Source organism: Melospiza georgiana, chromosome 2, assembly GCF_028018845.1.
Source record: "Melospiza georgiana isolate bMelGeo1 chromosome 2, bMelGeo1.pri, whole genome shotgun sequence".
NCBI lineage: Eukaryota > Metazoa > Chordata > Aves > Passeriformes > Passerellidae > Melospiza > Melospiza georgiana.
Window position 1 is genome coordinate 108,471,651 of NC_080431.1, and position 26,087 is coordinate 108,497,737.

Sequence of the window (26,087 nt, forward strand, 5' to 3'; positions counted from 1 at the left end):
AACATTTTTTTTCAAAATGGTTCTAAAGTTTTTCTTTTCAAATTTGCAACTCTTCAGACACCACAGATATATAGCATGTGGATCATATATTCTTGACGTAGATGATGCTTTCTTTGGTGTTGTGGCTTTGAGCTTCTGATAACAGCATTCAAAGAGGTGAAAATAGCCAAGAGTTCTTTAACCAATGCTGTGTGCTTTAATTGAATAGAATATTCCCCTTTCATTATGGATACCAAAGCTAAATTAAATAACTCAGTGAGGACATCTCATTTTACAGTAGTGCTAAAGCAACAATAAATATTACATCGTTAAGTCAATGGCCTTATTTTCCCCACTCATTGTACTTTGATTTGTGTCTTTGGACATTCTTGGAAGGAATAGTTTGTCTTCTTTTGCATGAAACTGAATCCAAATCTCTAGTTGTGATTTTTGTGTTCAGTCTGTGAAGGTAGAAGAAAACAGTCTAAAGTAAAACCTGGAAAAATGAATAACAGAGGTAAAGTACCCTTTGCTGTCCACATCAATTTTGGTGGTACATATGGATGTATACTAAATACTGTATTTATTTATTATAGCATTTAGAAACCAGGAATTTTTGATGTCAAGAGGGATTGGCCTACATTGTATTTTTTGTATTCTTTGATGAACGAAACTAGAAATTTGCTAAAATCTGCATACTTTTGCTGTTATAAATAAATCTGTTCCTGTCCACAAGCAGTAAAGGAGTAAATGCAATTATTGCATTAGTTAGATATTATTAAGGCAAATCTCTGATGCATTATTGACACTCTACAAGGTCTTTGGAACTTATGAATTCTTAAATTAGCTTTAGTTATTAGACAAGCTGATGAAGCAAACCTTCCATAATGTACTTACAGTCTTTGGAGAGCAGATTCAACTTAAAAGCTTGGATTGAAAAGACTGAAATTACTATTTCATTGAATATTTTTTTTGGGTATGCTTGAACATAAATATCACATAGATTTCTATATATCTGTAGTCAAATCTTCTTACATATATAAGTAAACTTCTGGCCCTGAGTCATACCTTCCATTTTAAACTACTGCAGACACTAAATCTCTCCTTCCCATTTTTTATGGCTCTCATCTTCTGTAAACATGCATATGCACAGACTGCTGGGTGCCCAGAAACTGTAATGGGCTGTAAGATGTATGGAACTTTAATGAGTTTCTTTGTCATCCTCAGGGTTGTTTAGGCAGGTTTCAAAGTGTTACATATTCCCACTGCCCAACTCCTGGTAATGGAACCATGAGTCTAATGTAATTTCAGTCTCTCTGTGGACAATGGGAAACCACAATCACTCCCACAATGAAAATGGAAACACTTCCTGATTCAGGCCCCTAGTTCAGCATAAAAGCTGTGTCCCCTCCTGCCCCCAAAGTGAAACATCCTTCTAGAACCTGAAAGAAAGAGTAACAAGTTAGCAGAAGATACATGGACAGGAGCAGTGAGAGAGCTGATAAAGCTGTTTTCATTATCGATTTCACTTGCTGTTGCAATTCACCAATCATTGCCATTTTAAATTTTTAAACAACTCTGTTGTGAAGAAAATAGAGTTGCATGTCAAGGTGAATTCCTGCCTCTAATGATTTTCACTCTGAAGAAAGAGACAGGGGTAAGAAAAAGCAGCAGCTGATTTTCTATCTAAAATACAGTGCCTAATGTGCCTAAAGTTTGATCTCATTTTTATACCAGCAGCAATTTTAACAAAAATGAGGAAAAAAGCTCCAATGTTAACACTAATAGGAGAAACAGCAGCACAGGATTTTTTGATCTGAGAAATCTTTTAATATAGTGTAACTGAAAACATATTGTGAAGTTGTAAAGATTTCAGAAAATGGCTTTGCTCTGTGCATGACAATAGACCAGTACTTTAAAATGATCATTTTGTAGCTGAAAATACTGTATAGGATTAGCTTTACCTTCTAGAATTCACTGAAATACAGAAGAGGGGATTAATGTTCTAACTATGTGCCACAGTTCTCAGTGATTTGATTTTAGTTTGTTCTAAACAATATTAGCAGTAGTACTGTGCTACATGAAAAGTTCACCTCAATGAAAATGCAGTGCCTGGAAAGGCACAGACTTCACATTTTTTATACCCTCCATCACCAGTTCTCCTCCCTTTGGTGCTGTGGCTTCTCCCCCTGATTTCTTCCAGGTAAATAAAAACCTGTGCACATGAATCTGCTGCAGCACACAAAGTCTAAACACAGCTGTCTTTTTCCAAGACTGTTTTCCTTCCACTTTACAATAAACAATGTTGTTCTTGTGACCTATTGATGTTCAATTCCATCTTAGAGTTAGTTAAAGAGGACAGTAATTGCTTTGTGGCAATGAATACTTAAGTGGCTTAATATACTTATATAGCCATTTCTTCTTATCTCATGAAACCTGAAGCAAAAGTTTCCTTGTAGAATAGCAGAGCTGGGGACAGGGACAGTGCTGCACACACCATTCTGGGATGTTGTTTTTCTAATTTAGTCATCTCCTGCTGGCCACTCGGGGAAGGAAACTGGGCCTGATGTGATTCTGATCTGACAGAAGCCATTTCTGTGTTCTTTTATACCTTCAGAATACAGTATGTGCCAAATACAGTATGAACAGCTCTTCCATGAAATGAAAGCCCAGAAATATTTAAGAAAATTCTGCAGCAAAAATATCAGTAATTTCTTCCCACTTTCTGCTTGTTCATGAACATTATGTCTATTCAAAATGCAAAATTCTTAACCATTCTGAAACTCAATGATGTCTGCAGCACACAGCCTGTTAGTGGCAGTATGTAAACTGCATCTGCTCTTTGTTGGAAGGGTCCATTTGATTAGTGTTAGTGACAAGAGGAAAGAGTTAAAACTCTATAAATTGTATTATAATGTTAATTGTGAACTTACTTAAAACAATACATAGTTTAGCATCTTGAAATGATACCTGTTTTTTCCTCTGGAGAGTCACTGCAAATCTTCACATATTTTCATTTCAGAGATATTACGAGATATAAAATTGTCCTTTCAAACAAAAATATATGTTTTAAGGTAACGATTTTTAATTTCTGTAGGTCCATGGGTTTTTGTCCCATCTAAATGCTCGAAAATTCTAATCATTAAAGCAACATTCATTTCATAATACTAATCTCCTAAGAGAAAATCCTGAGGTTTCTCTGAGGAAAGTGTTTTTCTCGATTTGTTGGGCTTTACAAATCCCACACAGAGTCCAATAGAAGCCTTGCAATGCCAAGTTGGCAGAGGCTGCAGCATTAGCTACAAGAAGGCTTAAGAAAGAGACTGTCAACATTTCCTCCTACAGACCCTAAATAGCTTTGGGACATGAACAGAGCTTTGTATAAAAATGTGCTCTTGTCCAGCAAGTAAAGAAAATCAATTCTGAATTCATGCTATGGCCTATCATGACAGTGCCTCTGCTCCTCTTCACTTGTTTTTTCTCAGTAGAATTGCAGCAGAATATAGGCTTGGCCTGTCCTTTTTTAACATTTGTAATTTCAGTCAACTCAAGTGATTTCTAGTAGAAAGACAAGGATTAGTTTTTGAAAGAATAATGTCTTTCTTTCTCTCTCCTTTCCTCTATTATAAATAAAGAGACAGACTGAAAAAATGCTGGTAGTTAGGAACAGTGAAGTACATTAAGCTTAGAAAGCCTTGGATCATGATTCCACTTCATCATTTGATTTTGGGAATAACTCAAATTCAAAGTCTGTGACATGAGCAAAAATGCTGCTGCTTCTGGCCTGACAGACATAAATCCATGTAGCTGTGCTGCTTTCCTTTTTCTCTTTAAGCAGTCAGATCTCTTTGTGATAAATGCCTTTGTTTTCTTCCACCTGTCCAGTAGACTGGTTGTTATATATTGCCGTGGAACATCATCTCATTTTAAATAGAATTCAAGACTTTCATCTTTGAAAACAAGCCAGTATAATGTCACTATGCAAGATTAGACATTCAGTCTTTCCTATGACAACTCCCAGTGAAACTGATGTTCACAAGGCATTATTCTGTTAATTTCTTACATTCTATAAAATAAAACAGCCACCTGAGAGTAAACAGTTTTTATGAAATGAAACCTCAAATATTACTTTGGTAGTTGCTGAACTGTTAAACAAAACACAGAGAACAATTAAACTAGGACTGATTTTTTTTTTTTTTTTGGCTATGTGTAAGAACACATTTTTAAACAATATAAGTCTCCTTCTGCCATGGCATTTTAACTACCGTGTAAATACAAATATTTTATTTCTAGCAGAAATGTTTTTTTTTCTTCACACTACAGAGGAAGAACTCTTGCAAGTTCAAGCTCAATATGGATGTGCCTGTTTTAAGTGCTGATTGTTCTCACCAAATTATCTACATTTTGTGTCAAAATGACATTTATCCACCATTTGGATTTTATGCATGGTTTATGTGCTTCTACTTCTTAGAATAAAGCTTTTTTTTTGAATTTTGAAAGCGTTTTTTGTGAAATGATTGTGATATATTGCAGCAAGATGACTTTTCTGAAATCAAGCTTCTCTTATGAACTTCTGATGTGATATTTCAAAATTAAGTTTTCTTTTAGACTTAAAATGGTAAATCAAATTTTTGTCTTCTTCATGAGGAAAATAAAGGCCCTGGGGAGTCTTCTTTTGACCTTTCAAACTCTAAATGCTTATGTTTTTTAGGACTTCTCAAGATAAATAGAAGAAAATAACATTTCTTGCCCCTCAAAAGAATACATTTTCCCCAGCTCCTTCAGAACTCAGCTATTACATTGGAAAATAATTGGTAATAATAATTGGTAATTTTCAGCAGTTTTTTTTCCATACTCAGGAAATCATTTGTTCTTGGCTCTTTTTACTTTCTTACAATTTCACTTAGGCTTTCATACTCATACTTGATTTTAACAGAGATTACAATCGGTATAATTTCACTTTTTGACACCTCTTTGAAAAGACATTTCATTAGTCTTTACTACATTTATGATCAATTGGCCGGCACTCGTATTTATTTTGGGGGCTCTGTGACACTGAATATCTGAGGCAGGGATGCCATTCTGGAATGAGTTATCTGTCTTCAGGTGTCTACAGGAATAACCACAGCTCTGCCCTGTGTTCAGAATTCCATTATCATAAATGGGCACCTGCTAAACTGAATATTTAAAGAGCAATTGCTCTCCTTCTGAAGTGGTCACACTGAGCAGTGAAACGAATCTCTTGCCTCAGGCCGATGCCTGTGTTGGTTAGGGCTGGGGTTTCCAGGTGGTCCCTGTTGGTGTTTGGGGTGTGCTGGGGTAGCTGAGGGACCCCAGTGATGCTGTGTGGCACAGCCTGCAGAGACTTGCAGCTCTCTGGATGGTGTGAGAGAGGCAATTTGGGCATCTGCTCAGCCACCTTCCACCTGGCAATTTGTGCATCTGCCCAGGCTCCTGAACCAGGCTTCTGTGCAGGGTTTGCTGGCTTCTGGTGCAGTGCTGGCCACAATGCTCAGTATTGCTGTCTAATATATCTGTTCAAAGGTATTTTACTATTCTGAGGTAGAATCTTCTCTTGTTAAACAAGTTTATTCTTCTCCAAGTGAAAGATGTTTGTGACTGGAGAGTTGTTTGGTTGTTTGAGTACTTAAGAGAAGCACCTGCTGAAGCATCTGTAAGTGCTGCTTTCTTATGTTTGCATAGATTTATATTCCCAACTTCATGTTCAAACTGAGGGACTGACTTTTTTGTCTTTTTAGTTTTTCTTTTAGCACAAACATTGAGGTACTTGACTAGATCTAGAATACTCTGTATTTTACAGAATCACAGAATCAGAATCACAGAATTTCTAGGTTGGAAGAAACCTTTAAGATCATCGAGTCCAACCCATGTTCTAACACCTCAACTAGATCATGGCACCAAGTGCCACATCCAGTCTTTTTTTAAACTCTTCGAGGGATGGTGACTCTACCACCTCCCTGGGTAGATGATTCCAGTATTTGACCACTCTTTCTGTAAAATACTTCCTCCTTAATTCTAGCCTGTATCTCCCTTGGCGCAGCTTGAGACTGTGTCCTCTTGTTCTGTCTGTTCTTTTATTTTGCTCTTTATCTATTTCTAAAGGTAAGATGATAAATTACTAACAAAGCCAAGTAAATGAAACAGCTGCAAACTTTTCTAATGGATACAGAAAGAAATACCTGATTTTATTACAGTTACAATGAAGTCAGGCTGTGATGTTTGAGTTTATGTAAAGATAATAAGAACTTCTGTAAATGTTACTTCAAAAGAAATAGAAGATTTATAATGTTATCAGATAAATTCACTTTTCTTTCCTAGGATGTGCATTGTCTTGAATTACTGGATTGCCAGTTTATATTTTGTGTTGTCAGAAATTGCAAAAACATAATTTTATCAGCAGAGATTGTTTCAGTTGCATTTGCTTTCAGTTAATATGACCATATTATGTGTGGGTTTTTCTGTGTGGGTTTGTCCCCACATCAGATTGTAAATGAAGAATGACAGAGGATAAAAGCCACTTAGTTTTATCATTTTTAAACCAAAATAAAGCTGTCTGATGAATGACAATAAAATATCACACAACTGCCAATGTTACTAATTAGTAGAATTTACAGGGTTTGATATATTCAGCAGTATGACTTGTGTTTGTGGTTAAAAATGAATGCTAATGATCTGAGTGGTGTTAAAATACAGATACTGCATTGTCAAAAACTGTTATAAATGTAAAGACTCTTTTGTGCAAAATCTTGAAAGAGAAATAAATGCAGCTGTAATTCCCAGAAAAAGTTATTGTCTTCTCAGTTATGTGTGCAGAAAACTTGTTCCAAATCAAAGTGTGGCTATTTTCATATGTTTATTTTCACATGAGTTTCTTGATCAGGTTTAGAAAATTTTGTACTGATTTTGCTTTCTGTTTCAAGAGAGGATGAGTGAAATCAAGTAAATAAAATAGATGGAAACAAGTGGACATTTGATTTCAATGTTCTTTGAGAATTCTCTATCTGATTATATCTTGTATTTACTTGTTTATCAAACTTAGGTCCAGCTCTTTTCCTTCTGAAATGAATATAAATATCTTCATTCATTGTGCTGGTTATGAGTTTCACATTCCATTTTTCTGGTACTAACTCCATTGAAAAGTCACCAATGCATTTGTTTTCTACAAAAGGAAATTAGCCAAGGAATAATTACATTTTTTTATTATTGTTTTTTAAACAGTGAACACAAGCATCTTTTTAAATGCACACAATAATCCTACATAAAGTAGATACATAAAAGCTATGATCAAGATATGATAATATATCATATCAATAAAAACTATGATAATATTACATTCTTTCCTTTGAGAGAAATAATGCATTTCAATACTTGGTATAGTTCTTCAGATTTCTAATTTTCTGGAACACAAATGAGTCATGGGAGACAAGCAAATGTTAATTCAAAAATACAATTATGTATCTGATATTTAATCACTCAAAATAAAAACTCCACTTAAGAGGAAAATATAAAGATTTAGGAGAAAGTGATTGAATAGAAAGCTGTTCTAATAGAAATAGAGAGGAAAAGGAGACTCACTTCAGTTTTAGGCTTTCCTTGCAATTTACATCTCTCCAATCAAAGAATAAAGGAGAATCAAATGTCAGCTGTATTCACCTGTTGCTCAAACAGTCACTATTGGCAAATTTTAAATATACCAAATTATACTTCAGCATCAGAATATCCTTGAGTTTTGACATACTGATTAATGTCCGAGAATTATATTTGTCATATGGCAGTACTTAAGAAAGGATGGCAGTATTCTAAACTTCTCTGAGTCCAGGTTTGTCTGTCTTTAAAATTCATGTGACTTTTGAGGGGAATAATCCCAAGACCACTCAAGATGGAAAGAGGAGGAGTTGACAAGATCTTATTGCAATGTTGCAATGTTTTGGGGTGGTGTAGATTTGGCAGAGTAAATGATATTTGAGAGACGAGGATTGATAAAAATTGAAGAAACTAGAAGTCCAACTGAAGCTGGGAACTTTAGTAAGGAATATGATGAATAAGGTTTAGAAGGCAATGAGAACAAGTCAGGATGGCAAGCCTAAAGAAATGTGGGGATAAAAAGCTGTATTGCAAAACTGGAAGACCTTGTATGTAGGAAATCAATCCAATGCAAGCTACAGGAGCCTGAATAAGAAACTGAAAGATAAGAGGAGGAAGAGAATGAACTGACTTAGCAAAGGACCAGGCTTTAGATAGGGTCACAACTGTAATTTCTACCTGTCAAAGAATTTCATGCAGCTCCCTAAAAGTTCATTTGTCTATGACAACTTATTACAGACATATTACCCTGAGAGGAGTAAGGACTTTTAAATACCAAGTTAGATGCCTGAAAGTTAGTTTATTCTTCCTTCTTCTTGAAGAATTCTCTTGATTTATTGAGACCTTTCACTAAATCAGTAATACAGTAGTTTTATTTGCGAGAATGAAACAAATTTTTAAAAATCTGCATCTTGTAGAAGATAAAGGAAACAACTTTCTTCAACATAATTATACAGCAGCAATTGCACCTTGAGTTAGGGGACTTGTAGGAGTAGAAAGATACAGTGTTCAGATTGAGGAAAGACAACAAAACTGAGAAATGGATTTTAGTAGCAACTGTTGCCTCTCTGAGAAAGACAGAAAAGAAAGAAAGATTTTCCTAATCTCTCCTTTTCCTTTGGAAAGAAAGATTAAACAAGACTTGGTTACTTTATCAACTGTGAGTATTTATCTTTTATGGGAAGAATTCCAGTCACCTACTATGCATCCTGCTAATACCAGTACATGCTTGATACTTAGTTATTGCACATGCTGCACTTTGTTCTCTAAAATCTGAACTGTCTAGTTTCAAAGTTGTGTTTTTAAGTGGAATTTTGATTAAACAAAAGTTTTTTGATCTCTTTTTTGAATAAGCAAAGATGAATCTTTCATTTCAGAGTTATGTCCATCACTTTCTTTGTTATCTGGTGGTAGACATATTATCATTTTAGTGGTCATGTCTAAATACAGTCAGAATATAGTGAAGTATTTTGTGATGTATGTAATTTGAAAATGCATGTCCCTTTTAAAAGGGTATATTTCTCTATGGTTATGTTTTCACTGTAAAGTTAATTCATGTTCTTAAGGACAATCAAGATATATCAATCTGTGAGTGTCATACTGAATCTAATTAGTATTGATTCTAATAAGTACTGGTTGGCTGTCTTTTTTAAGACCAATTTGAGCCTGAGCACGGACATTTTGTAAAACACATTTTGCAAAACATTGGAAAAACATCTGTGTACTCTTATGTTGGCAGAGGAAATTGATATTTTGGAGTGAAATTAAAGTATTTTCATTCTTCACAGTCTAACTCTTGTGACCCATGCACCTTCTTTTATACTCTCTATTTATTCCAAAGTTAGTGCTTTATAACTGAGTTTGTTAAAGACTCTAGTGATTTGCAGAGGGCGTTGCATTTCAGATCCCAGTTTTTGATCCTGGTAGGTACTGTATCCATTCATACAATATAGTTGGTTTTTTGGGTTTTTTTTTTTTGGTTTTGGTTTTTCTTTCTGATGTTCTTGTGATGTTTGCTGCGTTCTTTGTTGCCTCAAGAGTTGCAGGAACTGGAAAACGTAGTACACAAAGAAAGTTTTGAATTATGAGTTTCCTAAATTATTAAATTACATTAAGTATTGCATCCCCTCTGGTCGGCCTATTACCTGGCTTAGGAAGTTATTCTCCATGCATCCCAAGAGTCTTCTGGAATGCCTACAGGTCGCTGGGCTGCTTGTCCAGCAGATGTTGAGGTGTTTGATGTCCCCCAGCAGGACAAGACCCAAAGAAGGCTCTGGCAACAGACCCCCCTTGACTGAGCAGCATGCAGCAAACTCCAAACACTGGTTTCCCTTTGTTGCCTTGGTCTCTGACCCTTACCCATGAGTTTCCAGCCTGCTCATGCCTATTCCTCGGAATTTGCTTCTATCTTGATATAGAGTGAAGTATTTCAAGACTTCTAATATGTCTAAAGAGTATCTAGAATAAATGTATGGAAGACAAACTTTTAACACAGCATGCATCTCTAAGACAGTCTTCACGCTTTTTGAAAGTGATAAATCACATGAAGGATAAAAGAAATCTTTGCAGAACTACCCTTGAATGTAATAGGGCTTTTCTTTTTATATATACAATTTTAATTGAAATAATACAATGTACAGGGTACAGGGGTCAGTTCCAGCAGTTATATGGACACTGAATTTGCTGTCAGAATGTGAAGGGAGGAGCTGGATGTAAGCTGGTCTCCCTGCTCTCTGCTCAGGTGAGGACAGTGTGTGAGCAGAGAGGGCACCAGCAACTGCATTTACCTAAACTAAATGAATCATTCTCTCTAGAGCAATGGAGTGGAGGAAAATAACAACATAAACCTTTTTGTAATTTTGTCCCTAAATACATGGTTGGATAAACACAGGATTATTTCCACTGTAATGGATATTTTTCATCAGATTTTAAAGGTTAGGATGATAGGCAAGCTATTGACTTTCCTTTCAAAATGTAATATGTGTTAAATTATATGTAATTGCTGGAAGTATACAGTAAAGTTATTGCAAGGAAAAATTTGAGCCTTTGGGGATTGTCCAAAAAGCCTTTGCTGCTTTTCATGGCAAAGAAGTCTTGATATCAAACAGATTGCTATGCAATTAAAATATTTCTGAAAGGAAATTCATTTCATCTATCGCAAAGCCTGCTTATACAAGAAAGGACTTGACTGAAATAATTTCATAGTCCTGTAGTTACTGATCCTGGCTGTATTGATCCAGAGAATTGTTGGCTTTCAGTTACTTCAGTGGGAGGTAAATGCACTCATGATTTTAAGAGCAGGACATTTGCCAAATGTCATAAATATATAAAAGAGATCTACTGTCTATGGAAGCAGAAGTTTTTATTGCCAGTCACTTTACCACCTGGACTATTCTAACAGAAAACATGTTCATCCATATAGAAACTGTCTGCAGACAGCTGAAAACTCTGACATAGTAACTGGGAAAAATCTCCTGTGAATTGAAATATTTATAAGCTAGTTGTCCTTTCTAAGGTATTTCCCTCATTTTAGTTACCCCAAAGTTTTTAAGTGTATTTTTTTCTTCACAGGTTATTCCTAGCAGAGCAATGGGTAAATTGTCTAGATGTCATGTCTAGATTCTGAGGATGTACAGAACATTGTCAGCTTGGATCCAGACCCATCCATCAATTTCAAACATGTAGAATGCTTCTGTTGCCCTTGAGATTTTATTTAATCATTTACTTGAACGAACATAATTTTTTTATTTTTAGATTAAGGTCCACCACTTACAGCTCAGAAGTATTCTAAATAATATTGGAAACTAAAAAAAACATGTTGCTTGAATATAGATTTCCCAAATATTCTTTTAAGTATCATGCTACTCACTCAAATGAGCATCTAATAAGAATGATTTACCATTTTCCTTGCATATGAGAATAAATAAAAGATGTCAGGAAAGAAAAGTAGCATGAAAGGCAATCAAAACTCTTTTTAAAAACAAGCTTGTGCCATTTTCACCCTCAAAATGACTTTTTTCAGTTTACATGTTTGGAACAAGTGTGTTTGGAAGCACCTCTTCATGAAAACAGTGAGTTAGAAGTAACTTTTCTCAGCTTTTCTCTTAGACTCAAAAGAATTTCAGAAACTTCAACCACTATTGCCCATACCACTGTCTTGTAGCAAAGGTGAAAACAGCATGACTTCTCATACTTGTATACTGTTGATTCCTTAGCAGGAAATTATGTCTATCTTCAGAATATCCCGTGCTAATTACTTAAAAAGAAAAAGACAATTCCCTCAATAACAATGGCAAAGATCCAGTGACTTAAAAATACTCTTTGTTGTTAATGTTCATTGCAAACAAGTTTAATAGAAGAAGATTTGGCAATAGATTCATTGGTTATACCCTACTTTTGTATCCTATTAAAACACACAGTGTAAAAAATCAGATATGTCGGGGTTAATATTGAACCACTGATCCATTTTTACTCTTTATCTTCTATATTTTGTACTAAGAGAAATGACTCATTGCTAATATAAGTCTTAGTGATTTTAACATCTATCCTAGAGGCATTACAGGTGTTTCAGCCTGTTTCATTTATTAGAGCATTTTGTATTTATCTCTCAAGTATCTTCCTTCAAAAGGGATATCTGCTGCATTTCTGCATCATACCCAGCATCAATCACTTTGATTAGGGTCTCACTCCACAAACCAAACAGCTTTTCTTCCATGGCAGCTCCATATGTTTGCTGCAGCTGTTGCAGTTTCCAGGCAGAATGCGACTGTACTCTGCTCAGAGTTTGTGTCCCTGTCAAAGAGGCAGGAAATTATTCCTCTCTGCTTTGATTTGCCTTGAAGTTGAGTGACTTGAAATCTGCCCTACAGCTAGACTAGGGTTGCCTACAAAAACGTACAGAAAATTGCATCTGTGTTACTTTTCTCACAACTGAGTCCAAAGAGTGCGCACTGCCAGGGCTTGGTCCCACAGCACTGATTGAATATCAGCTCAAAGGGGTTTCACTGATGGAGAGGTTCCTCCATGGAGTTTTTAGCCCAGATCCAATGATAGAAGAATGCTATCACAGCTATGAGACTGAAATGTGCTGACATTTATTAATGATTTTATGGTTTCTAACTCAGGAAAATATTTCTCTTTTGTTCTTATTTTTTGTCTTGCACTAGGACAGCATGTAAAGCTACGTAATACACTGTACGCTGCAGTACAGAATTAGTACTATCACAGCACACTGAACACGGTACACAGGGCAAAAAATGTACCAGTTAGGAGATCCATCTCTGTTGGAAGAAATACTACATACTTCTGTGAAGAGCACCTTAAAGATCCCCAGCTCACTATGATTTAATTACATCTAAGATGAAACAGAGAACTCAGGTTATTAAAACGCATATGTATGAAGTTCACCATCATTTCTCCTTCACCAGAAAGGAGAAATGATTTTTAAAATTCTGATCACTGGCTAAGTCTGACAGTCATCAGCTTTGTAAGAACTTTATTCATCCTGAAAAAAACAAGCACTTGTCAGCAACTAGGCATTGCCGTGTCACTTTTCTTTGCATTTCATTAGCTGGCTGCAAAAATAAATATGCAATGGATCATTAAGTTTTGGTGACGAAAAACACAGTTTGGCATGCATTGAATATGTTTTTAATGAAATTTGTAATAGTGCACATGTTCTGATGACAAGTATTTTTAAAAGTCCTGTGAGTCCTTAAACTCAGTTTGACAATTAAGGTTCGACACAGATGAATGAATGTAATGTATTCCCTTTACTGCAGGTGTGAAAAATGACTTCAATATCACAATATCTTACTGTTCACTGATCCTCTGTCTCTGTGATTGCACATTACTACTCTGGTTTTTGCAACTCAGTAGCTGGAAACAAAAGTTGTTCCTGATGGTACCTGGACACTGTTCCTCTGTGTGTGTGTGACTGTAAATAGTTGAGCTGTCACAGAACAGAATTTTTCTGTTTCCCACCAAGAAAGAAAAGCAGGAAGCACGTGCAGAATATCAAACACATGCACCATGGCAGCAATGCAGCAGCTCTCACAAGAGCTAAGACTGTTTTTATAAGGAAACTAGCTCAATGAAAAATCCTTCTCACAAAGCAAAACACTATCTAGAATTTTTAATTGATTGATGCAGGTTCTTTATTGGATCATTTTGTTCCCTCCTTCCCAGGAAATGTAAATTTTGGCTGATTATTAAAAAAATGTCTTTAAACACTTTTATTTTTTCTGATGTACAGAAAACAGGCATCTAAAAGCAACAGAAGCAAAAGCAATCTGGGTTTTGGTTTTCAATTTCCTGATGAAATGCTTAGCCTTTTCACTGGAGGAGGAAATTTTCTATCCTAGTTCAAAGTCAAAATAACTTTTTTGTTGTTATAGTAAAAAGGCTTTCTAAAAATTTTTTCTTAGTTATTGCAAAAAAAAAAGTTGTTGGACTCCTGGTTGGGAATAGGAAAAGTACATTTATTATCTGTATAAATACCCTTTTCTAACAAAGCACTTAACTTTAAAGTGTGGTTAAAGCCACAGATTTCAGAGAAACTTAAGTGCTGCTCTGAACAAGGCTGTAGAGGGAAAATTTTTAATTCGTAAATTAGCACAGGGACATATTTAGTTTAGTTCTCTGCCCCTCACATGCCTATTTCCCTAGTCATTAAGTGCAAAAGAGAGGGTTCTTGTTTAAGTGAGGAATAGGAAATGAGAGGAATGAAAGCATGCTGAGAACACCAGGGAGGGGAAAAGCCCATCTGGGGAGTCCCAAAGCCCAATTGGTGCCCAGTGGTGCCCTTGGGTTTCCAGGGGCTCAGGTCCTGTGTTGAGCCCTCAGCCGTAATTGCAGTCTGGCAGTGTTTTACTATGTGAACAGCTAATATAATTTCTGGTCCCTCAGGAATATTAAATGCTTGCAGATCTGTGCTGGCTATAAACCAGTTTGTGTTCTGGATCCAAATGCTGGGATTCTAGCTAAAATCATCTTCCCTCTGTAACTGTGAAACAGATGACATTAGGAAATCAGTTGTGGTTATTGGCTCAGACCTCAAATGCCAACACTCTGTAAAGGCCCCTTCCCTAACTCAGATTGCAAAGCATTTTTAAAGGAGTAGACTGTGTATATTACTTATGTGCAGAGAATCAAAATAGATGTATAGGGAATGCTTTCAGAATGTAATTACTGATTATTTTGTGTAGGAATCATGAATGGTGAGAAGGGTGTATGCAGTGTTTATGAATAATTCAGATATCATCAAAAAATCTAAATGTTTTCTGGTAATCTTTGCTAATTAAATATCAAATTTACCTGTATTATACTCTATGAACTGATACTTACTATGTTTTAATTGTGGTAAGTCAAAATCTAGTCACAGAATCACACTAAAGAGGAAAGATTTTCTGCTAGATTTTCTAGAATGTCAATAGTCAACAGATGTATATTGAACTCCTACATTTGTATTTCGTTAAATAAAAAAGCAAAGTTAATTTAAAGGTAAACTTATGCTCAATTTATGTGTGCACAAAGACAATCAATTAATATATCTATTCCATCTATCCAATATCTATTCAACAAAATGCTTTAGTTGCACTCATTTTAAGAAGTAGGCAGTAATTTTGTAGTTGGTAAGGCTCTTTTGGAGCTTTTCAGACCAGAAACAGGGCATGGTACTGTCCCTCACACAACTGCTGACTAACGTGGTTCTTCATTAGGATAAAATATAAAATATTGTCATTTCTTGTTTTATTGTATACATGAATCTTTGTACAAAGTATTGTACCTTGTAACATAACATTTGAATGAAACCAAAAAATCTAAATTAAGATGGGAACAATGGGGCAGACTGCTTCCAGATCAGACATTATATGTCCTAGATTCAAGAGCAGTGGTTACCATGAAAACTCCATAAGTCTCAAGCACTTGGATCCTGTATCACTTAATACTTGGCAATATTTTATTTCATCTGTTCAAATTAATTCTCAATAGCTGTAATGAATCTTTTCCTTTCTGGCAGGGAATTACATGATTCCCTAATATTGACTCAGTTCCCTTGAATATTCAATGCAAAATCATTGGACATTTGTTAATAGAAGAATTAACATGTACCAAAAAGGAATTGCATCAGGGAGATTATATTTGCTAATAGATTTTTTTTCTGCTATGCTGAATTATATTCTTTCCTTATAAATCTTTATTAAACGCTGCCAATTCAGCATCTTTAACCTGATTGTTTCATTTGCATGCTTTGCCTTTGTGATTGGATTACAGTTTGTTGTACTTTACTCTTCATTATCATCTCTCTGGATGTGTAATTATGCATTATTACTTAATATTCAATTTACTTTGTCCAGTATTTGAGTATAAGGTATTGAGGCAATAATATGCAAAAATTTTTTTCTGCTTCTTCAAGCCCTTCTGCAATTCTTCACCTCAGCCTCTATAACTGAGGAAAAAATTAACTGGCATTAATTTTGATGCCCAAATTTCAAAAGTGTTTTAATATATTCTCAAGAACAGCAAATTAGCACAAGGAAACAAATAGTGATAAAATATACAAGATTATATGAAAGGCTTTTTATTTAAAATGTTATTATTTTTATTTAGCAATAATTATTATTTAGTAAATTATTATTATCATTATTATTATTATTTATTATTAATTAAAAATGCTTTTATAGCAAATAAAACTCAAATTCAAACTTAAAAAATATGTGTTTTCTCACTTACTTAGATTTAAATCAAGAATTTACTCAATTGCTACAAGAGAGTGACTTAAAGTGTACCTCACAGAAATAAAGTGAAGAGCAGTAAGAAAGATAAAGCACTGGCTGACCAAGAGAATGCAAAATGTTTATGTTAAGAGTTCTCTAAAGAAGGATTAGTAATGAAATTTTTCAAGGATAATTTTTCATGTTCATTCATTAGAATGTTGATTAATGACATTACAGGAAGAATGACAAATATGCCAAAGGGAGCTTTGGTGATACTGAAAAGAACTGGGGTAGTTCATAGCTAGTAATGATACAACCCAAAAGCACACCACTTTGAGATGGCAATTCAGGAAATCTCTCTCCTTGAATCAGTCTCTTATGGATGACCAAACTGTAAATATTATATACCTCTGGAAAAGTCTGTCCTGATTTTAGTCACTCATAGGGCCTCACTTATAGAACTGTTTATATTCTGGTCTCTTAAACTAGAAAAGAACACTGTTTCTTCACCAGTCACATGAACGAGGTAAAGGCAGCAGGTACAAGTTGCACTGGGACAGACTAGCTCAACATAGGAAAGAAATTTTTATATCAGGAACAATCAACAACTTTCCAAGAGACACAGAACCATAGAATGGTTTGGGTTGGAAGCAGACATTGGAGGTCACGTAGTTCTAAACCCTCTGCCATGGGGCACCTTCCACTAGAGCAGGTTGCTCAGACCCCAGTCCAGCCTGGCCTTGAACCCTTCCAGGGATGTGGCGTGCACAGCTTCTCTCTTCCAGTGCATACTTTCATATATCTAATCTAAACCCAGTCTCGTTCAGTTTGAAGCCCTTCTGCCTTGTCCTGCCACTATGTGCAGGTAAATTCTCTTGTTCCATCTTTCCTGCAAGCTCCCTTCCAGGTACTGGAAGGCTGCAGTTAGATCACCCCAAAGCCTTCTTTTTTCTAGGCATGGTAGAGTCTCTACTGCTACTTTCCACATATGTTTCTAATTGCCTTCTAATTATGTACTCTCGTGTCAAGACAAAACCCATGGGACATGTCAGAAAAAATTACTCTATTACTAGACAATTCTCTAAGTCTTTGTCTTCCAGTTTCAACCAAAAGCCATTTCAGTAGAAGAACTGGGCACTGAACAATGTTAGGACAAATTAGAAGAATGGATTTGATCATCTAGTTGAATCTCAAATTTCTGAGCCTCATCAGTGAGTCATGAGGCATTAAGATGGTAGCTTGCTTCTTTGTGTTTTAAAGGGTCTTCTTTAAGGTCATTTACTCATGGATCTGGAAGAAAAAGTATTCATTGTAGGTCAGTTTTAGCAGAAGTACTTGGGATTTCTTTGCAGACTTGATCTCAAAATTATGCCTGAAAATCAGCTCTGAATTTAAATAACAAAGCTGTAAAGTCTGTTATCTGCAGGTACAACTACAGCAAGCTGGTAAACATTTAATAGTTTGTAATACAACCTGTGAGATTAAGCAGCATCATTATGCCTAGCCTTCTGTATCGACTCCTAATGAGTGACTGTCTGAAAGAAATCAGCAAATACAAATTTGAATATGAATGCTGACTAGGTAAAACCATTTTGTAAAATGAGAAACAAAATAATTTAATTGAGGATGCTAACCTTAGATATAATTTCTGTTCTGAAATACTAAAATTTAGGGAAGATACTAAGGAAGGGTTCATCTTTAACTTTTCCTAGTACATAGCAATAAACAGCCTGACAGAAAAAATTAAAGCAACCTCATTTTTTCCAGCCCATCGCTAAAAACTTGGATTTGTACAATCCCTGTTTGGAAAAGCCATCTGTGTTATCTATAACTTTGTAGCATTCAATATTGATAGAACTCTTTGTGACAGACAAGAAAGTGTCTTCCCTGAGGTTGTTGTGGTTGATAAAGCCCATCACCCTTGTATTTCAGTTTGGCTTTTACTTTTCTTTCCTTGTAAACCTACTGGGTTTCCTGTCATAGCCTATAGCCTTGCTGTAGATGAACATCCTAAATTACTTTTCAGAAAACCGCTTTAAATCATGTCTGAACTAACATTGTTTATTTCTTTTTCTTTTTTTCCTTCTTCTCTTTAAAAATGAGAATTGTCCAGAGTATTATATGTGTGTGTAGATAGATAGATAGATAGATAGATAGATAGATAGATAGATAGATAGATAGATAGATAGATAGATAGATGAATGGAGGCACCCACAGAAATACAAATGAACCCCTACATATGTTTACAGGACCAGGCACTTTTCCTTCCAGGTTGCTATTGCTAAGCAACCAGTTCCTCCTGCCTGCTGCTCTAATAAAAAGTGTTCTTAACAGAGCTGCATGAAATTGTATTTCCCCTGAAAAACCCTTGTGGTCAATGTTGGAGGGCTTCAGTGCTAGGCTTTTTTAAAATCATGAGTGGAATGTTGTTAGATTTGACTCTTTAACAATAGTGTTGAGGTACCCCAGATAATTGTTCAAAAGCTTGCTTCAGATGTGTCTTGGTAATTTTAACAATTTTAAAACCACCTTGAGTGGCTCTAACTTTTATCAGCAGAGTCATGTATGTTTTTTTGAATGGGTTGATGCCCTTATTGTATATAAGTATGTCTGTGTTTGTAATACAAACTCAATGTCCTATTCAAAGAGTCACTAAAAATATATGATTGCTATAGAAACATATTTCCCTATTTAGTTTGCACTTTAAGGATTTTTTCACTTTGTTAACTGTTCCAGCTGTTCACGGTCCTTCTCCAAAAAAGACTAATCAGTCACCACACAATGCCTGGAGATGCCTCAGAGCATGGAAACTTCAGACTGACAAAACCAGAAGTGTTTAGCAGAACCTCCTTGTAAATCTTTCAAGTGCTACAGGAAGAGGTAAATAAGTAATAGAGTGACAAGAATATGAAAGAATCCCCCAGTTATTTTTTAAAATACAGGATCAATGTCATCCACCTCAGGAATCTATACTCAAAGTATCAGCTCTTGTCATGTCTCTTGGCTTTTTCAGCGAGCCCTGCATTTAGACCCTACACCTGAAACAATACTTCTGTAAATTCATAATCCTTCAAGTGGTCCAATTACAAATCCTCAGTTATCCCTGCACTATGTTCATGGATTCCTCCTGATCCCTCATAAGGGACCTATTTAGTTGTTCTGCACAGGATTTTCAGGTCCTTAGCAGACCTGACCTGCTCAAGTGCTATTATAAACAATCTTTCTGAGCTTCTGCTGATAGAGCAGTTTCCACAGGTTTCCAACTGAATAATGTTTACATCCTGAGCTTTTCAAATTGGAAGAGTTTTCCTGGTAGCAACTTTTTGTGACAGGTAGATGATAACAACTTACACGTGAAAATGAACATTCTTGGTGTATGGACTAATGTGCCCCATTCTGTCACCACCCCTGAGCCCTGCTGTGATGGAGAATAAGCCATTCACTGACCATGGGTGAAATGTTCAATGTCTCCATGCAGCAGTAGTTCTGTGTTTAAAAAGAGAATACAGATTACTTAGACATTTTTGTACATTGTATTCAGAGCTCTGGGCCGGAATGTGCTGCACAAGTAGGAGCGTTACATCCGCTCTCAGTGCACGTGTAATGGATTCACCCTCACTGCATGGAGGGAGGAAAGACATCCTGAGTAGCAATTTCAAAGGAAGGCAGTGCATTTATTATGCTTTTAGGGTTTCCATTTGCCTGCTACCCAACTGATTTTCTAAATGCCACCATACTGTGATGTCCATGTCATCATCTATTATGGAGAAAAAGAAAAAAAAAAAAGCTGTACTTAACATTATTCATACTTTTAGCTGCAATTCAGAAACTTCCTGACTGCTTCTTGGATGAAAATCAGAAAAGCTACTCTAGTGGCAGTAAGTAAATACTTAGGAAGAAAGAAAAGAGAAAAATCACCAGAAAGGTGATTTCATAGGCAACATGCAAGAGTTTTTTGCAAGTATGAATTCAAAATCTGCTTTTCATCAAATATAATTTTAAAGTGTGCTTTTTACTTTTTTAATTAAAAAAATATATATGAAATTTGTTGTGTATGAAGTTGTCTCCCAACTTAGAAACTTATAAATTTACAAACCTAACACTGCACTCTAAGACAGTACACTACAATTGTTGCACTATATTTCAAATGAGAAAGCAGATTTCCTACTCTTTTGAACAGGCTCTTTTAGAAAACAAAGCCAAAACTGTGTATGTGTGTATGAGGTGGGGGGAAGGGAAGGGTATCATCCTGAGTGTCTGAGGATGTGTGCAGTAATTTATTTTTCAAATCACATTTTTAGTAGAAAAAGGTAATTTTTTAACAATTTTGTCCAGTCATTTAGCCATTATACTTAGCTAGATAACATCATATTTCTGTTATCAGTGGAAATTATTAGCTGCAAGAATAAAAAATATCTTTTGACTTAGAAACAATTGCACCTGCTACTTATTTGTAAGAGGTGTAGTGATGGCTAAGCGTTGCCCTAAGAAAACATAAAAATCTGCTGGTAGAGTGATGGACAGAAAAATGCAAGCATGAAAGAAAAATGTTCATTTTCAATAGCTGAAGAACTCGGTTACTTTTAGGCTTGTGGAATTTAAAAGAATTTATTAAACATTTCAAGTTTCTTAAAATATTTAAAGAATTTAAGCATTGATACTTATGGAAGTAAAATGTTAACTGAAATGTTAACTAAATTTCCAATTATTTAATATTATTCTAATTGTGACTTCCTTAATGTGACTTCCTTAAGGCTTCTTTTCATGCAAGTGTTTGGTATACTGTAAAGCAGAGTCTCTGTCAAGTCTCCCCATTACTGAAATGCCAATATGTGGTGCCCTTCAGTTCAGGGAAAATAGCAAATGCAAGCAGAAACATGCTGAGCATAAAAAATTATATATTTTTTATTTCTGAAGAATCTGAGATTGCTAACCATTGCAGGTTATATCTGTTGGTCCACCACTGAAGTGCAAAGTGGCAGCTGCTCAGGAGCACTGAGCAGAATTCCCTTTCTCTCACTGCCAAGCAGAGAATTCTGCTGCCAACTTAAATTGCAAGTGGAGCAAGAAAAACAGGAGGTATTTACTCAGGATGTCTTGGGAATAACACTTTTAATCCTGTGAAAAGTGTTGTGGGATACTTAGTGACCCACATACTTAAAGTGTCTGTCACCTATCTTCCATCTAGAAACAAATGTTTCACCTCCATTCAGTTTTTAGAATAGGTTTGGGATATTTGTGGGTTCAAAAGAAAAGCTGTGTCTTCTGTGATTTTAGATTGCATCTTGGCCTTTCTAGCTGCACAAACCCATGAAATTCATCTAGGAAGTAATGAAATATATCTTGACTTTGGATGTAGAGTCACAACATATAGATTGGTTAGGGTAATACTGCTTTATGTTTGGAATTGCATTAGGACTTGTCTACATTAATGCAATTGTGAAAGTTAACCCAAATTGACTAAAGTCGTGAATTCAGAGCATCATTAATTAAAGTAGATTAGTGGATTCACATCCTGAATAAATTAAATTAAACCAAATGCAAGCCCTCCTTAATTCTGAATGAGAGTGTCCAGGCAGGAGTTTAATATAGTTTAACTAATCCATTTTAAAAGATAATTCTGATTGATCTTAATGGGTGTCCATGAAAATGAGGCATACGAAGGTGGATATCTGTATGTGTGGGTGAACTCATACAGAAACTCAAAGAAATATGATCAAATTAACAAAATACAACTTTGTTCATTTGCATTTTCCATTTCAGGAAGTATGCTGATTAAAAATTCAAAATTGTAGATGTGGCCAAGATAAAAGAGTTTAGTGTTTCCAGCAATATTAGGTTTCAAGAATAATGAACTTTTCAGGTCAAACTGTATGTAGGAAAACTTTATTCACTTTTGTATGTGGATCAATCCTTTAATAAATATGTCAGTCTACAGAGGCAACATAAATAATTGTACATACAGAAAACCTTAAACGTGGTAGCACTGCAGACAATAAAAGAAACCAGACAAACTTGAACATCATACACACTCTGTTCCCTTCACAAGGCCCAGCCTGTCCTCAGTGCTGCAGCGACACAAGCTGGGGAAAATAGAAGGGGATAAGGACTTGAGGTTTAAGGACAAAATAGATTGCAAGACTCTTCACAGCTTGTTTATTTTTAATTTCCCATTTAATTTGCAATATATATTCCCCTTCCGTCTTCTATTGCTGAAAAAGTTTCCTCATTGTGCAGATTGTAAGTCATGTTTCCAGCCCAGCTGGAAGGACTCTTGCATTTCCTTGCTGTAAATGGTCCTTCATACTAATGTGGTGACATACACAGCATTTGTTATTGCAGTTTCTACTTTCTGAATAATATTAATTATTATTCATGACAATTATTACCTGTTTGTTCGGAAAACTTTTTCAGCTGAAAAGAAATTACTGGGGAAGCAAACTTTATATGCTGCACTGTTAAACTAGTCATGATGTGTGGGGTTTAGAGTGGAATGAATAATTTCTATTTTTATAATATTTTCTGCTAATCTTCAATTCATTATTCTTCTCTGAATCAACACCTTGCAGCAATGAAACAATGCACACAAGAAATGTATTCTCAATGATTGCATATTTGAGCCAAAAATATGGGCTATTTCATGTAAAAATGGAATACTGTCATATGCAAATTGATAAACTACAGAGAATAGGGTGTGTGAAAGAAGGAACACTGATTCTTAAGCAGAATGTTAATATGCTGAACATCTAGATCACTTAATCATTAAAAATAACAGTAATATGTAATGTCACTTAATCGTTAAAAAAAATAACAGTTATATGTAATGTGGAAAGTTTAACACTCAGTAGTGTGAACAATGGAAAAGGTCAGATGTCTAATTACTGAGTTTATCATTGCCTGGAAGGATTTGTAGGAACTGTAATGGTAAAATCTGTTTTTATATTGATTTTATGACTGGTCCCAGTTTTTCTTTCTGTATTTGCCAAGTTCCTCACTGGGTATTAGATCATACTTAGACTTCTTAAGAGAACTGTAATCTCACATTTCAGGGCTAAAATGCCAGTTAGATAAAAGTGAGAAATTTGTTAATACTTTCCTTTTAAACAGAATCTGATAGCATACAAATCAATTTCTAGCTTTTAGCCTCTGAAGTACATTTGCTTTAGAATTATATTGTATAAACTTTATGAGAAGTATTAAGCTAAAATGAAATTCTGAAGTTTCACCTGTCAGTTTAGCATAATGAAACTTTAGCCATTGTAGCCAAATAATTTCTATAACATTTCTTGAAAATCCAACTCCCTAAGATTATATTTTGACTCTGTATATTGGAACAATTGCCATCTCCTATATCTTGAAATGATGTCTGGGTTGCATCCTGCCCCCACGCAGGCAAGACTGGATAACGTGCAGTCTTCCCTCTTTGCCCTGATCTCTGTGAAAAGGACATGGAGATTTGCAGTCCAAAGTGGTCCACAGCTCATGGAAGAGTTCAAAACTTTGGGACAACAACAGATCTGTATTTGCTGTACAATTTCAAGAAACCCTTCCTGCCTTCAGAAGAAGACATTTAGTATTTTTTTTGGTCAGACTGTTTTAAAAGCTCTGGGAAACTGGTCTCTGTATCTATGAACTGGCTAGGCTGACTAGAATCCTTCTTGTATGAGGTGTGGGGAGTCTTATTTCAGGGAGAAAGTAATATTAAGTTGCATGCTAAGTTTTTAGTCAATAGGAAATACTGCATACAGATTACAGAGGTACATCTTAGTGCCTTTTGCTCTTTGAGTGTCTTCAGTATGGAACTTGTGAGTGGTGAAATACCCTGTGTTGGGTTGTCTCTGTTTAGGCACCTAAGTTATCTATTTTAAAAATGGCGTAGAGATTATATCTCTGTTCTTAATCTCAGTGGGAATTTAGTACTGCTTTTCTGCAGACCCCTGCTATCATCTGAAAGCTTCTTGGTGGATTGCAGTAACCCACACTGTGGGACCCCTGTGCTCTGCCCTCTGCACTACAGGAGGCTGATGCCCATGCCTGCCCCTCTTTCTTCTGAGCTAGGGGCTCTAATTCATCTCTGGTGGGTGATTGTGTTTTCAAAAGGCAAGAATGCAAATTACGGTGTGCCAAAGCCAAGACACACAAAGAAATGTGACATCCAAGTTTTTGAGTTATCACGTTAGAAATCAGTTTTGGAGACTGCAAATGGATTTTATCCAAAAGGTTTAGTACAATCTGGGTTTAAATATGTGCTCTGAATCTTCTATGTGTTGAACTTTTTGGCAAATTCTTCACTTTAGGAAAAAATAAATATTTTTAAAATATATATATACATTATTCTGGAGAGTCATTTAATGTGATGTCATCTCATGTAAAGTATGGATTTGTGTACAGCGCTCTATCTCATTAAAAAACGGTTAAAACAAGGACAGCAGCTATTTATTTTTTGATGCTTTAAGCATATTAGGAAAGGTTAAGCACTTAAAATTATATTGTTCAGTATGACACAGAAGAATTAGTTTTCTCTTTTGCCCTATTTCCATTTTCACAAAGAGAAATGAAATGAAAGTTTATAAGAGAGATTATGTCAAATAGGCCAAAATTATATCAAAACTTGATGGCATATGGAGCCAGAAATTCTCCTAAACAGGAAAACAAAGGATTCCTGAGAGGTCATAGAGTACTAGGCTCAAATAAAGGCATTGCAGCTAATATCTTGTGTGCTTTGATAGGTGAGGACAATGTAATGGCCCCTGTGAGACAATCATTAGGCAAAACCATTTGAAGCCGTTTTGTGGTTGCTCTGTCTTACAAAACAAATTAGACTGCAGCTGCCAAAGGGATTTAGACAATACAAATATCATCACATTTTTCCCTGTTTTTCTCTTTTAGTTCTGACAAAAAAAATCTGCAGATGTACTCAGAAATCTGTCCAGTAGTAATTAGATTAACATGGTAATTAGACTGTAACTTCATTTATTCATGCAAATGAAGACTAATCCATTTTTTCAACTATTTTTTTTTTTTAACAAATAGAGCAACTTCTTTGGTATTACATTTAGTTTACTTTTTTTTTTTTTTTTGGATATGATATTTTTCAGTAGATGAGAAAGTTTCTTGAGGCTTAAAGGTCATATCATTGTATATGAACACAAGGTCTTGTCCCTTCAGTGAAGTAACATATTAAGAAATATATAATAAGCAAACCCAAGTATGAGGGTTAATTTCATTGAGTATAATTTGGAATGACCTTGGGGTACTATTTACTTTTTGCATTTCATATTATTTATCAAGTGAGAAAATGAAAAAAGTAGAGAAGATAGTGACCTATTTAAGTCTTAATGTCAATATTAGATGTACATTTTGGTCAATTTTAATGATGTATATTTGACCTAACCTTACAGGTCATGAGTTTCTGAACTGAGTTCTTCCTCAATATTGTTAGTATATAATTAGCTGTAATCTTCTATGAGGATAATTTTTTTTTCTCAACTGAGATGCTTATCTATTCACATGCATGCATACATGCACATACACACACACACACACATATTTCAACTCCGGTTGAATAATAACAGTTTTCAAATTATGCATTGTCACTCTCAACACCTGAAGGACAAAAAAGAAAGCTCACCTGATCTGTGAACATTTTAGGGGTTGTTCGACTGAAGGATTGTTTTTCACTAAACTTTGTATTTTGAAACACACTTACCCTGTAAAATTCAAATGCCTTCAAACTGCAAATGCAGAAGTCTTGCACATGCAATGCAAACACTTGAATTTGCAAAA

General features: G+C 35.3%; 1 protein-coding gene across 4 annotated transcripts in view; it reads left to right on the top strand.

The window, feature by feature from the left end:
* The window catches only part of IL1RAPL1 (interleukin 1 receptor accessory protein like 1), a 670,406-nt gene that overhangs the window by 204,942 nt on the left and 439,377 nt on the right, over window positions 1-26,087 (top strand). Inside the window, exon 1 of one of the 4 annotated variants that reach the window (XM_058043189.1) lies at window positions 19,067-19,181. The exons of the other annotated variants lie outside the window; for them this stretch is intronic. The gene's annotated coding sequence lies outside the window, so the exon portion shown is untranslated. Of the gene's footprint in view, window positions 1-19,066; window positions 19,182-26,087 lie in introns of those variants that run through there. 4 annotated transcript variants of the gene reach the window in all.